The sequence below is a fragment of the Neolamprologus brichardi genome, chromosome 5 (assembly GCF_056152115.1).
Source record: "Neolamprologus brichardi isolate AB-2024 chromosome 5, ASM5615211v1, whole genome shotgun sequence".
NCBI classification, from domain to species: domain Eukaryota; kingdom Metazoa; phylum Chordata; class Actinopteri; order Cichliformes; family Cichlidae; genus Neolamprologus; species Neolamprologus brichardi.
Genome location: NC_142108.1, coordinates 8,852,501 through 8,866,744, shown reverse-complemented (window position 1 = coordinate 8,866,744; position 14,244 = coordinate 8,852,501). Strand labels below are relative to the sequence as shown.

General features: G+C 40.8%; 1 protein-coding gene across 1 annotated transcript in view; it reads right to left on the bottom strand.

Annotated features, from left to right (window-relative positions):
- Positions 1 to 13,054: 13,054 nt before the first annotated feature.
- The window catches only part of tmem128 (transmembrane protein 128), a 14,877-nt gene continuing 13,687 nt past the window's right edge, over positions 13,055 to 14,244 (bottom strand). The window contains exon 5 of the mRNA XM_087840611.1: positions 13,055 to 13,346. The gene's annotated coding sequence lies outside the window, so the exon portion shown is untranslated. The remainder of the gene's footprint in view (positions 13,347 to 14,244) is intronic.

Genomic DNA, 14,244 nt, shown 5'->3' with positions numbered 1-14,244 from the left:
CTTGGAGTAGCAGTTGCCAAAGACACTTCAACTGCAAACCTTTCACCATCTATGAATGTTACTGACATTAAATTATAGCACACTATAACACACCTAACACTTACTTCAGCCAACTCATGAGTCCATTCAGTGATTAGACTGCAACAAACCTTCCTGCTCCTATACTATATTATAATAAAATAAACTCAGTAAAAGATTGCAAATAACTTATTGTGAGTTTTCAATCACTGCAGTTTGAACTCAAGTCTATGACTGCAAGAGTTTGGTTATCAGCATATGAACTAGAGGGGAGCATGGTTTTCTGATATACTGTAAATGATATAAATATATCCTACAAGAAGTTACTATTTTGTGAATTCACTTTAAAATGTCATATTTTTTTAATGTGTTATTTCATGAGGACGTTTTAGTCACTTGCTGAGACAAATATATGGACGTGGCACCATGGAGGTAGGTTATATATTTGATTAATTTTTCTCAGTCCTTCCCTCTCATCAGCTAGTCTTAATTTTAGCATTAGCTAAGTGTAGCCTAGCTAACAGTGAAATATGACCTTTGCTCACAGTCTGTCACTACTTTTTGTGACCAGGTTTTTGTTTTGAAATCATAAACTTTTGCTTTGAAGGTGGGAGACATTAGATGTAATCAATTAAAAGTAGGATTTCAGAGGAAAGGTATTTGTGGTCGTGGTTCACCATTTGCCATTTCCTCGCTCAGAGGGGACTCTGCTGGATGGGGTATCAAAACTATTTTAACTTGTTAGTTGTAGTTGTTCTAAGTTGTCTTCTCTCTTTAGCACATTAATAATACTGCTGGAAGCAGTTACAGTTAGCTCTCAGTGAATTCACCCCTCTCTGCTTACGTGCATCATGGCAGAAAAGATTTGCCTCTTCTCCACTAGTGCCTACTGAGCTCTACTCGACTGGACTCGACTCTACTGGGTTTCGCTCGTTTTGTCATTTCCATAACTGAGTGCCACTTCAATGTGGGTGGACTATTTACACCACAGCAACTTGAAAGCCTCATGACGTCGTTTGTATGTGACACAAACAGAACACATTCTGTCATCAACACAAAAATGTCTACACTTTGTCAGTGGACACGGTGTCGGTTTCTTTTTTGCCAGGTTTCAAAAATGGGGGGTTGATTCTTGTGAAGAAGTTGCGCTCATGACTCGTCCAGTGACATTCAGTTTGTTGACATCATATTTTCTGTTTGATTCAGCTTGCTTGGAAATTCAACCAAGTAGGTACTAAAAAGATACCTGGGTCCCAGGTACTAACACTTAATTGAAAATTCAGATTGTAGGTGCTAATGGAAAAGTGCCATTTGAGACTCCAGAGAGGAGCTCAAAGACCAGGCAACTTCTGAAAAACTGCAATTTTCTGATTTATGTATGTATATACTATTTTACAAATAGTAGAAAATTTACTTAGCTTGGCTTTAAGATAGAGTACTTGTTAAGTCTGGTCATGCTTTCTGGTACATCTAAACTTTGGCAAGTATTGTTCCTTAAATGTTTAATGTTGTAAATGTTTTAAATCCAAGAAACCTGAATCTGTTTATCTGGATGTAGAATTTTCAATGGGATAAATGTTTCATCAGTCATCCAAGTGACGTCTTTGGTATCAGCTGACTGCAGGTTTCCACAGTTTCCCCAACCTTGTAAAAATGTACAGTTGCATAACGGCCAAAACTGGCACCGGTGACTGACAATGGGCTGTGAGTTCAGGTTCATGATCATTACTATGCAGTTTGTCATGGCCATTAATCAATGGCCACAAGTACCATTCAGAGAGCTGAGGAATAGCTGCAATCACAGCATTGTAAGGGCCAGGGATGCAGAATAACATCACATCAAAGAGGCACTAAATAAATATCAGCTGGGCATTTGTCAAATGGTACATAAAAATGTTCTAAGAATTATACATCAGGGAAACCAAAGAATCAGTGGCACAACATAGAAGAGCTACCTCATCAGGCCAGGACTCTACAGCCTATTTAGACCTACAGGACAGGGACCTGGGATGTACACATCTCAGTTAATCAGGTGTGCTGATATTCTCCGATACTTAAATGATGGGTTTTTACATGTGTGTGAATGGGTGGGTGCCTCTGCCTTAATGGCAGTAAGGCTCTCGCCACTGGTGTTTTCTGCAACCTCTGCCACTCTCTGTAATGATCTCCAGTTGTTGGCAGAGCAACTCCTACACCAGGTTCTCGATTGTGATCCTATAGACGTTAGAGGAGATGCTAGAATTCCTGTCAAACTTCCTAAGGCTCCTTAGGAAGTATAAGCACTGACAAGTGTTTCTGACCACAGTGGCTTTGTGAAGGATCCAGGAGAGATCCTCTGTAATGTTCATACCAAGGAACATGAAACAGCTGACACTTTCAACCTTAACTCCACTGATGTGGATAGGCTAGTGTTCTTTTCTGCGTTGATTTCTATTGTCTACTATCATTTCCTTTGTTTTGCTGATGTTGAGAGAGAGAGGTTGTCCTGACACCAGATATTTAGTGCCTTTCTCTCTGTAGGCCGTCTCATTGTCTGTGATAAGCCCCATGATGGTCATATCATCTGCAAACTTAATGATAATGTTGGAGCTGTGCTAAGCAACACAGTCATGAGTGAACAAAGAATGCAAGAGGGGAATAATCACGCAGGCTTGTGGTGTTCCTGTGTTATAAGAGAGGAGGAACTCTCACTAGGAGTTGTGAAGAAGTTGAAAATTCTGGTGGGACATCCCAAACACAAGGTCGGTGAGTTTGGACACAAGTTTCAAAGGGACAATGGTGCTAAATGTTGAGCTGTGTTCACTTCCTCCAGATGGGTTAGGGCAGTATGTGTTGCCAAGGTGATGACATCATCCATGGCTCTGTTCCTTTTGTAGGGAAATTAAAGAGGGTCCAGTGCATTAGGGAGGGAGGAACAGGTGTATCTTTTCACCAGCACTTCATGATGTTTACTGGTTTCATCATTCCTGGAGAGGGGGATAATGGTGGGCACACTGAAAGATGTGGGAACCATCTACCTACTTCAGAGATAGGCTGAAAATGTTGGTGAACACCTCTGCCAGCTGTTAAGAACTGAGAACATAACTTGGAATGCTGTCTGGTCCCAGAGCTTTGTTTGAGTTGACCTTTATGAAGGACCCTCTCACATCAGCCCCACTGCCCACTAAACGGCTGTTCTTTGTTGGCTGGGGCAGAATGAATGTGGAAGCTGTTAAGCTCATGTGGGAGCAACATGGTGGGTTGAACACTGATTATGATTTTATAGTCAACTCCACTTTGTCCTAGTAGTCTCTCTTGGTCTTTATGATGGACTTCCGGAGGTTTTTGGGGTTTTTTTTGCACAAAAGCAATCTCCTCACCCAGTCTACACCAAATTCCTTTGGACAAAACACAGTTAGCATATTACAAACATTGAGACCCCCCACTCTGCATCCACTGGGCCATTGGCCTCTTGTTGTCTTACATTTACAGATAAGGTGGAGAGTCTCCTGCAAACCTACTTCCAAGTTATGGCAATTATGGACTTTTATTAAAGGTACAAGCATCAGCATCAGCAACCCCCAACTGTAGCTTCCTGTCTCCTTTTATGACAGGCAAACCCCCAGTGTCCATAAATTCCTTTCTCTCTAAACAACACACTCTCAGGCCTATAGCTAAACCAACTGAAACACACAGACAAATCCTTCCCTATTCCTCTGATCTACTGCTGGACCCTCTCATCTAAGCAAATTTAAGACATTGTATTCTAATAATTATTTTCTTGTACCCACAAATCCCTCTTTTGATCTGCCCCATGGCAGATCAACAATACTCTAAATCTGTTACTAAAATATGTTCATACAAGCTCTCCCCATTTCCCAAACATAGCATCATGGCGTCTGTGTTTGGTTTGCTCCACCGTGACCTGTGATGTTAGAGTCGCTGCAATGAATTAATGTCGATCCTTCTATCTTCCGAGTCGGGTGATTCTCTGCTCCTCTTCTTTCTTCAACTTCCGGGGTGGACTACCCTTCAGTTCGTTGCATGGATCAGGGATTTATTTTGTCCCTGGGCTGGGATCCATGTAGGGGGTCTCAACCGAGTTCCCCTTTTTTTGCCAAGAGCCTTTCTGACCTCCTAGGCTCTACCGCCACCGCACACTGGCTCCCGTGTTGCCAGGCCTCGCCTTCCCTTTCAGCTCGACTGGGCGCGAGATCCTTTCCACCTCCTTGAATTATCTGGTCCAGCTTGGGCCCGACCTCTTCTTCTTGAGCCCTTTCCGACAGACCCACTTCGCCTCTGGCACTGCATGCTCCTGGTATCTGTACTGCTTACAGAACCATAACTCCATCGCTCCACCTGTAACTGAAAAATGAAAATCCCCAGAAAACCCTCTTTTGGCACATGGACCTCGCCATGCGTCAACTCCACACAATTAGAGATGAACAAGAAAGTTGCACATTCTCTCAAAAAATTCTCAGGGCTTCTCCCTTGGAGCAACTCTACTCCCAGCCTGTAACCCTTTCATACAAAAACATTAGCCAGTGGTTAAATGTTAAGCTTGTTTAACTTCCAACTCCACCTGGAGCCTGTACCCTAGAAGACAAATCTGTAAGTTAAATCAAACTTCACATTTGCAGCCAACTGTAGCTCATAAGAGTAATAAAGTACTCAGCATCACAGAGACAAGTATCATGTGCAGGTTTTCTTAAATCATTAAACCAGAATTATTGCCATAATTTGCACTAAATCATGAATCATCCCAATTTATTCCACATTATAATCAGTGACTTTCCTTAAGCAATGTCACTTCACTCATTTAGTGGTCAAGTCAGTCAAGTCTTGTCAGCTTTTGTCAGCTTTTACCAGTCCAGCCAGTTCCCCATTTTTATTTTCACTCATTATTCAGTCATTCATTCATTCATTCATTCTTTGCTGATAGTGGAACCTATCGTCGCATTTCGTTTCCACCCTCAGCAAAATGACGTCATTTCAAAAAGAAAAAGAAGAATTTAGACTGGATTACCTCGCTGAATCCTTTTGGACAGAGACTTTCAATGTCCCAAATAAGTGGCTTTCTTCCGAGCCCATTGTAATTTTGGAGAAACTCACTTGCAACGGCTTTCCCGGTACGTATCCTATAGCGCTTTTAATTTCCATTATGCAGATCTGCTTAAAGAAAAGAAATTCCCAAACAAAGCTCCCAGTGCACTGTTCAAAAGCCAAATAAATAAATAAATAAATAAAAATAACAAATCAAATATGAAAAATAAAAATACAGAAGCCCGGTCTTAGGTCCCAGAATATTCTTCCTCTAAAAAGTGAAAAAAACACCCAATCTAAAAATTAGTGAAAAAAAGAAAAATGCCTCAGCCAATTAAATCCCCAAAACTTTCACCAACCAGCCCACACGCTTCACACAAATGCAATATTCTTTGAAATGATCAGTTTCTTCCTTTGTCCCCAGGTGTGTGCCATGGTAAAACCTTTCCCATACACCAGAAACAAAACAAAACAAAAAACTAAAAATCAGCTGGTCTCATTTAAACCCTCGTTGCAGGATTATGTTCACCCCTGCTATCATTCAATCATATTCCCCAAAATAATACTAATTCAGTCGTCTATGTATCACTTCTCAACCCACTCAATGAACCAGACCAGATGATAGTAAACGTATTGCCTACTTAAAATCGTGTTTGATCCTAATGAGCTCCATTACGTGTGTGTGTGTGTGTGTGTGTGTGTTAGTAGGATTAATACATTTTCTATTTCTGTGTATCCTTTTATGTACCTTCCCCCTTTTTTCTGAAACAAAACTCTGTTCACTCCAAATTTTTGTTTCAGAAACATCTAAATGAAAATCTCTGTCTTAGTTATGCACAGCTAAACCCCAAATGCTTGCAGGTTACCATAGGCAACCACGCTATGTGTTGTTAACCCCTTCTACAAATATCCTCTTTTGATGTGTGCCACTCTATGTATGATTGTGTGCTATCTGTAGTGCATATAATGTGCATGTGTGGTGTTGTCTTTCCATTTTCTCTAGCAGTACACTTGCATACCAGTGCTTGTCTTCCTCCCCCTTTTGTGGTGGTCTGGACACTGTCAATTCTCCACTTCAAGGCAGTCGCTTGTCTCCCCGGAGTCCTTAACCCAATTTGATTCCCCACACTAAAACAGCATTCCTCTGTGTCCTCACCTGCTCCTCTCACTCCGTTCTCCTCTCCCACTTTGCAGTCCAATGACAGTTTTTCTTTTCTCCCACTGTCTCTTTCATTGCCATCTTGCTCCAAACATGGCAAATGTCAAACTCCAACAATCTTCTCAAAAGTCCTTCACAAACAGTGAAGTTGCAGCTTGCTGGAAACACATCTCCATTCATCCAGTCAAGATGATGGATCTTCTCTTTCTGATGCCGTTTGCCCATGGACCTCTCTGCTCAGGACTATGGTATTGTCCACTGTTGATGTTCATGGCTGTGCTTCTGGAACTGCACTACTTGTCTTCAAGGAGAGCTTATCTTCCTTGGAGCTTGCTTGTTCAGGACGAGGACGGGAAGCTGCAAAACAATTCAGCCAAAATTCAGGCTGGGTGTTTCTAATGATCTTAATCTATAATTTTCTTCTGACTACTGCCCATGGAAAATTGATCCAGGTCTGTTCCCCACCTGTAATCGACAGACTGAGAGGCTTTCACTATTCACTGTGACTGCATATATTTTCATCACTCCTAAAGCAACACATCTCCGCTTATTTTGTTTTAAACTCTCCTGACTTTAAACCCCCCAAAAATGAAATTTTTATTTTCTTCTTAACCGCAAACACAAAAATCTTCTTGATGTTGTTATTAATTATTTTCATCCACAACACTCCAAATCATGTTTTCTTTTGTGTCCAGCAGCAGGGGAAGAAGGCGAGCTGTAGTATCACTGCTTCCCCCAGTTGGAGACAATTTCTCACTCACACTTCCACACTTTTTATTTTCTTTGTTTTCATTATTTATTTATTTTTTATACCCCATTGTTTTACACCCAACCTGTTAACTCACTCCTCCAACCTCATTTTCCTTTCTCCCCAACAGCTCTCATCCAGTCCACAATCAAATTCTCCATTCATCCTTAAGTACTTGATCACCTTTAAATGTCACTGTTAATTTTATCAATTTATTTATCATTACCTTAACACTAATCCACTGTTTTCTTTATTTATTTTAGTTCATTTTCTCCTATTTGATCACTTTGATTTCTTGACTATTATTATTTCACAGAAAATCAACTAATCAACTTTGTCTCCCTTTTTTGTCATCAAGGAATTCACACACACACACAGCCTGGTCACTCGCCCCCACCTTTCTTTCTCTCTCATACACACACACACATCTTACTCCTCGTTGGTTCCACCTGTGAACCCGCCCCTAGAGGCTGGCTCTCACACACCTCATGCTTCTCGCAGTTCCATTCACAACTTTCTGCAAGACACTTCATCTTGCTGTGATTCAGGACAACGCCCTGATCAGCACACAAAGCAGGTGCCGTCCGCTCTTTTACACCTCAACCAAACTAGGAGAATTAGGCTTATGATCTTCAGATCGCGCCACATTTGCCTCACGAATTATTCAAACTGCGCCACTGACTTGATACCGCGGCTTCTCTTCCCCAAAATAAAACCAAATTAAACCCCCCAATTGACTTCACAGTTTGCAACATTTCATGACACGGCCTCCTGCCGCAATTTCTACACACCACAAACACACACTTTTAGACACAAATTCTTTTTTGTTACTTTAATTGACTCCCGTACTTCAGACGAGACACAGACTCTAACTGCGCTTTCACACACACTGCACAGTCCTCTTTCTGCATCAAGCACTGGTTCAACTCAGCTCGGAATCTAACCGGCTAAAGCAACCGATCCTGCTTTTATGAAGACTTTAGACTGTGACAGGGACTTCTACCCCGAGTTAGTTATTTAGGAGTTCCGAATCCCCAGGTTACCACCCTGGACCTCCTGTCCCACAGGTCTCACCCTCTTGTCCGAGAGGGAGTGGGGCTGCCAAGCCCAGAACACACACGGCCCTCAGCCGGTGACGAGGCCTTAAACCCCGCTTTCTAACTAAATAGTAACACACGTCTCCTGCTTTAACGCATGGGGGCGGATCACAACACCGCCACTTTTTCCTAATAACTAAGACGGATCACACACCGCTTCTTTTACCTACTGAGTGAATTTACACTGGGGTACGCTCAACTTAGCAAACAGATAATTTAGGCTTTGTTCAATATGCACGCTTCAAAAATAAACAGGCCGTGCTTACCTTTTAATCATGTGAGCTAGCTCTCTGTTCGCCTCGTTTCACGATCTCAGCTCTGCCAATTCATCCTCTCTGGGCCTCGAGCGAATCCCGGGTTTTCAGCACCAAAACTGTTATGAAACCAGTTTCACCCGGTTCTTTTTTATTCCTTGAGGCATCCAGAGACGGCACAGGACTCAGTAGTCATTTCACAAAACCTTTATTCATCTTCAGTTAAACATGCATCTTCTAGAAGTGGAGATGTGCAAGGCCGGTGTCTTTCTGCAGATCTTCCACTCCTTTGTTTGTTAAAGTCAGCTTTATAGAAGTGACCCCATCATAAAATCCCCATGGTGTGCTGCAAACTCTGTGCCTGTGTGTGTATGCCGAGCATGTGAGTGCCTGTGTGTGTGCATACCCATGTGTCTATGTGAGTGCACGTGAGTGAGTGTGCATGTAGGTGTGGGTGCGTAACAGTTAAAGCACTGTGTGTGTGTCTCTGTATCTGTGGCTTCCTGCTGGTCACAAAAGTAATCTCCTCACCCAGTCTACACCAAATTCCTTTAGACAACATACAAAACACAGTTAGCATATTACAAACACTGAGACCCCCACTCTGCATCCACTGGGCCATTGGCCTCTTGTCTTACATTTACAGATAAGGTGGAGAGTCTCCTACAAACCTACTTCCAGGTTATGTCAATTATGAACTTTTATTAAAGGTACAAGCATCAGCATCAGCAACCCCCAACTGTAGCTTCCTGTCTCCTTTTATGACAGGCAAACCCCCAGTGTCCATAAATTCCTTTCTCTCTAAACAATTACACACACTCTCAGGCCTATAGCTAAACCAACTGAAACACACAGACAAATCCTTCCCTATTCCTCTGATCTACTGCTGGACCCTCTCATCTAAGCAAATTTAACACATTGTATTCTAATAATTATTTTCTTGTACTCACTGTCAGACCTGATTGCTGTACTTTAAAGAAAAAACACACGGAATAGTATTTCATAAACTGGTTATCACAAGGAAGAATTTACTCAAACCCTTCTGACTGTTTAACAAGCACTAGTGTGACTCCTATTCTGAAAATGTCATTTTTTTAGCGCACAACTGCAAAAACAAATGACCTGTCAGTAAAAGGGATTATTTGCATTGTATGATGGCTTGAGATGTTTTCACTGACTGAAACTATATTTACATAACAAGGTGTCTCGTGTGTGTCAGCTACACGCTTTTTCTTTTTTTTGCATTGCAGATGTTACTAAAGATTTCTTGCCAGTCATTCATCATAATTTATGCTTTCAGTACAGTTTTGCTTAGATGCATTGTTATCTGTTTAGTTATCATTTTAACATCTTGTGATGCAAGGGCCATGTTGGTTTATTGTGTATACGGTTCGTCATTTTGGTGAAATGATTTGTTACTAAGGTTCAGAATTCTGACAAAGCTTTAATAAATCGTATACATCTATTTAAAAGTAATGGATCAGCTCCTTAATTATTACTATGTCATGTCAAAGGTTTGCCTTTTGCTTAAGAAATAATGAATTTGGATTATATATCTGAAATCTGAACAAAAGCTGCCTGTGTTCAGTATGCACATTACATCCTCAAAGTTAAACTTTGCCATTATCCATTTCCAATAAAATAAAGTTATATAACTTTAGCTATTTTTGCTAAAAAAATTTGATTGTCAGACATATCAACAATATCATTAAAACTTACCATAAATGCTGTCATATGACAGAGTCAGGGCTGTTGAGTTGGCAGTTCGTCTTGTAATCGGAAGGTTGCCGGTTTGAGCCCCGGCTCTGACAGTCTCGCTCGTTGTGTCCTTGGGCAAGACACTTCCCCCGTTGCCTACTGGTGGTGGTCAGAGGGCCCGGTGGAGCCAATTTCCAGCAGCCTCGCCTCTGTCAGTGCGCCCCAGGGCAGCTGTGGCTACAATGTAGATTGCCATCACCAGTGTTTGAATGGGTGGATGACTGAATGTGTAAAGCGCTTTGGGGTCCTTAGGGACTAAGTAAAGTGTTATACAAATACAGGCCATTTATATCAATCTGTGACTGAACGGAGTCAAGTTGGCAGCAATTAACCGTGACAAATTATAGAAAATCACATACACCAACCAGGCACAAGGTTATGACCACTGGCAGGTGAAGACTGATTATCTCTACATCGTGCCCATATTAGTGGTTGGACTATATTAGGGACTAAGTGGACATTTTGTCCTCAAAGTTTATGTGTTTGAAGCAGGAAAAATGGGCAAGGATAAGGATTTGACCTAGTTTGACAAGGGTCAAATTGTGATGGCTAGCCGTCTGGGTCAGAGCAACCCTTGTCAGCTGTTCTTAGTCTGCAGTTGTGAGGAAAACTGGTCCAAGGAAGGAACAGGGGTGAACCAGAGACAGGGTAATGGGCAGCCAAGAGTCACTGATGTGTGTACAGATCAAAGACTGGCCTCTGTGTTCTGATCCAACAGAACAGCTACTATTGCTCAAATTGCCAGAAGTAGTTAATGCTGGTTCTGATAGCAATTTGTCAAATACACACTTTGTTGTGTATGGGGCTGCATAGCCACAGTCCAGTCCAGTGCCCATTGTTGACCCTTGTCCACTGCCGAAAAGGCAAACAATGGCACGTGAGCATCAGAACTGAACCATGGAGAAGTGGAAGGTGGTGGCCTGGTCTGATGAATCATGTTTTCTTTTACATCATATGGATGGCCGTGTGTGTGTGTTACTTATCTGGGGAATACCTGGGACCAAGATGTAGTGTAGCAGAAGAGTCATGGTTTGAGCAGTGTTGTGTTTGGAAGCATGGGGTTAGGGGTTAGCCATCCATGGGGATGTTACTTTGACAAGAAGAACCAAGAACTGTTGAACACCCTTTTATGGAAACACTATTCCCCGATAGCTGTGGCTAAAGACAATGTGCTCTGCCATAAAGCAAAAATGGTTCAGAAATGTTTGGAGGAGCGCAATGCTGAGATTGACAACTCAATCCAATTGAGCATGTGTGGGATATGCTGGAGAAAAAATTCCAATCCATCTAACATCTTGGTATCAGATACCATAGCACATTTTCAGGGGTGTATTGGAGCACATGGCCCAGCAGGTCAGGGCTCTTTGGCAGTAAAAGGCAGGCCAACACAATATTAGGCAGGTGGTCATAATGCTATGCCCAATCAGTATAGCTGTTGCTGGCATATCCACGCTGGTTTGTGCCTTTGTTGTAAAAATGCTTCTTGCTACTGAATCTCATATTTTTGGAAGGCCTGTTTGTTTTCCCTCAAACCATTTGTGGTTTGAGCAGCAGCATTCAGTATGAGGGAGGATCCATTAACAACCTGCCAAATCTTCCCTGCCAAACAGCTTGCTCTGCTATTGACTCCTGTTAGGTGTTGTTTATCGAAATGGATGATCGAAGGCTGAAGAAAGAAAGACATACTGGCAATTAAACAATTTATTCATTTAACAAAATTTCAGTAGCATTTGGAAGGCTGAGTGAGGAAACGATTGTGGTGTCGTCTTCTTTGGGCGCCCACTTCAAAGCCTCTTCTTGACAGGTGCCGACTCCAGGTGTTGACAAACAAGAGTCAATAGAAGAATAAGAGAAGAAATGGCAAGTTTTTCATGGGCATAACACATACTCAACTCTGCTGCTCAACCCATAAATACAATTTCCTTACAAGGGAAATAAACAGGCTTTCCAGTAGTATAAGATTTATTGCCAAGAAGCATTGTTAAACCAAAGAATAGACCAAACACACCTGTCCTTACCTTTTATGCTAGGTTTATTACACTTTAAGTTTGCAACTTCCTGTTCCATAGGAATATAACCAGAATACAACCATTTGGCAGTGAGCCAAGTCCCCTGGAGTTGTATTCAATGGCAAAGATTGACAACATGTTGTTATCTGTTGCTGTCTGATTCAATCTGCATTTATAAACTAGACAGCAATTATTTGCAAACCTTGAACAATCAGAGTCAGTTCAGTCAATCCATGTCAGACTGTAAAAGGTTGCCTCCTATCAAGTGACCTGTACAATTGTCTTGGAATAAGAAGTGGTTGTGAGTGTGCAACACCCTCAAGCAGTAGGAAAGCATTTGCAACTTTTTGGTAACTAATCAGTAGCGGAATGTGAAAAATAAAATACAACTTTGTCAAGCTAAGTAGGTGGAGCCTACAGTGGAGCCAATTTAATGTCATTTTGCTCAGCTAACATCATGTCAGCATTGTGGCGCATGAGATGATTTGTCTTGTCCTCCTCTTCCCCAGCTTCTGAAATTTTTTAAGGACACATTGCACACAGACTTCAGCTAATATCTCTAGAAATATCTCACGTGCAAAAACACTATTTTATGCCTGTCAAGCTGTTATTTTTGACATCTTTCATAGATTTAACTAAAGAAATTGGATTTAATTATTTCCATATTGTGCCAGGCTGCTGGCAACAAAGTGCATAAATATATAATTTGTTACATTTTTCTTTGGCAAGACGGCCAGCGTCACTAGACACAAGACTCCCTTGAGTTAGATGCTTTTTTATAGTCGAATGACTCACCGGTCAGTGCAAAGTAGCATAATGAACCAAAAAAACCCAAAAAAAACCACTTCCCTGAAAACAAAGAAAAACGTCAGAAGGTAAATAAAGAAAATAAAGAAATTCTTAAAAAAAAAACAAAAAAAACCCCCCACAAACAAAACTCAGCACTGTAGTGAACTGGAGTTGATTAGGCTGGACAACAAACAAGACAGTTGAATGGTTTTAATCTTTATTTACAATCATTTTACTATACATAATGCACTGTGCAGCTTTTTTTGTTTTAGTACCTTTAGTATCTTTAAAACAGAAACAATACAATCTCAGTTGTTTGATAAAAGACAATGAAAATTTAAATCTTTATAGCAGTCAAAAAAACCAAAACAAAACAAAACAAAAAAACAGCAACACAAAGATTGCGACATGAATATAATTACACCGATGAACTGTGTGAATCAAATGAGTGGAGTAAAGGAGGACCACACTGGCCATAACTCAATGGTAAAGCTGCAAGACAAGTATGGAGAAATGTTTGAATATTGAATATTTAAAAAAAAAAAAATTTGTTACATACAGAAATACAATATTTAACATGATGAGAAAGAATCTGAGAACATATGACAAGTGAAAAAAAAATATCCAAACTTGTTCACCTTGTTTTACATCTACACATGTATTTTGGTAAGCGTGGCTTTTTCTATGCATTTTTGTCTTTTGAATCCACGAAAACAGACTCTCTGAAAAACTCTCTTTGTGTATCTCTTTCACCTACTGGATTGTGACACAGAATCTAAGATCTTCTGAAACTAAGGGTGGTTCAGGGAAGATTTGACTCATTAGATCATCACTCACTCTCAATAATATTCTAATTCCTACAAATTATTTGGGGTCCCCCCCCCCCCACCCACACACACACACACACACACCTCTGTAATACATGTAGAGACAAATAGTAATTATCTTCTGTTGGTTTCCGAGCATTACTGTGTAGTAACATTCACCTGTCCAAGGCTATAGGCTATATAGATTTCTGCAGGGTAGTGTTTTTATATCCGTGTTCCTGATAATGTGACACCATTTCCTCATATTTCATTTCAAATCCCCTTTACTGGTCAGCGTCTTCTGACTGACTGAAATTTACCAAAAGGGAAAAATTTTGTAAGCCTCAGATGAAAGCTGTTGGCATGTACTATAACTCTCTATTGGTAACACATGTATGTCACTTTGTGATCTTTAATGATTTTGCGGCCCAATAAATATATTCTCACCTGGCTATACTCCAAAGACAGTTTATATTGTAATTGAGGTTATTTAAAAATATATGAAAAGTTTATCACCATATCACCAGTGTACCATTCTCACTGAACAATAGGTTTAAGAAAAAGAAAAAAACAACAACAACATT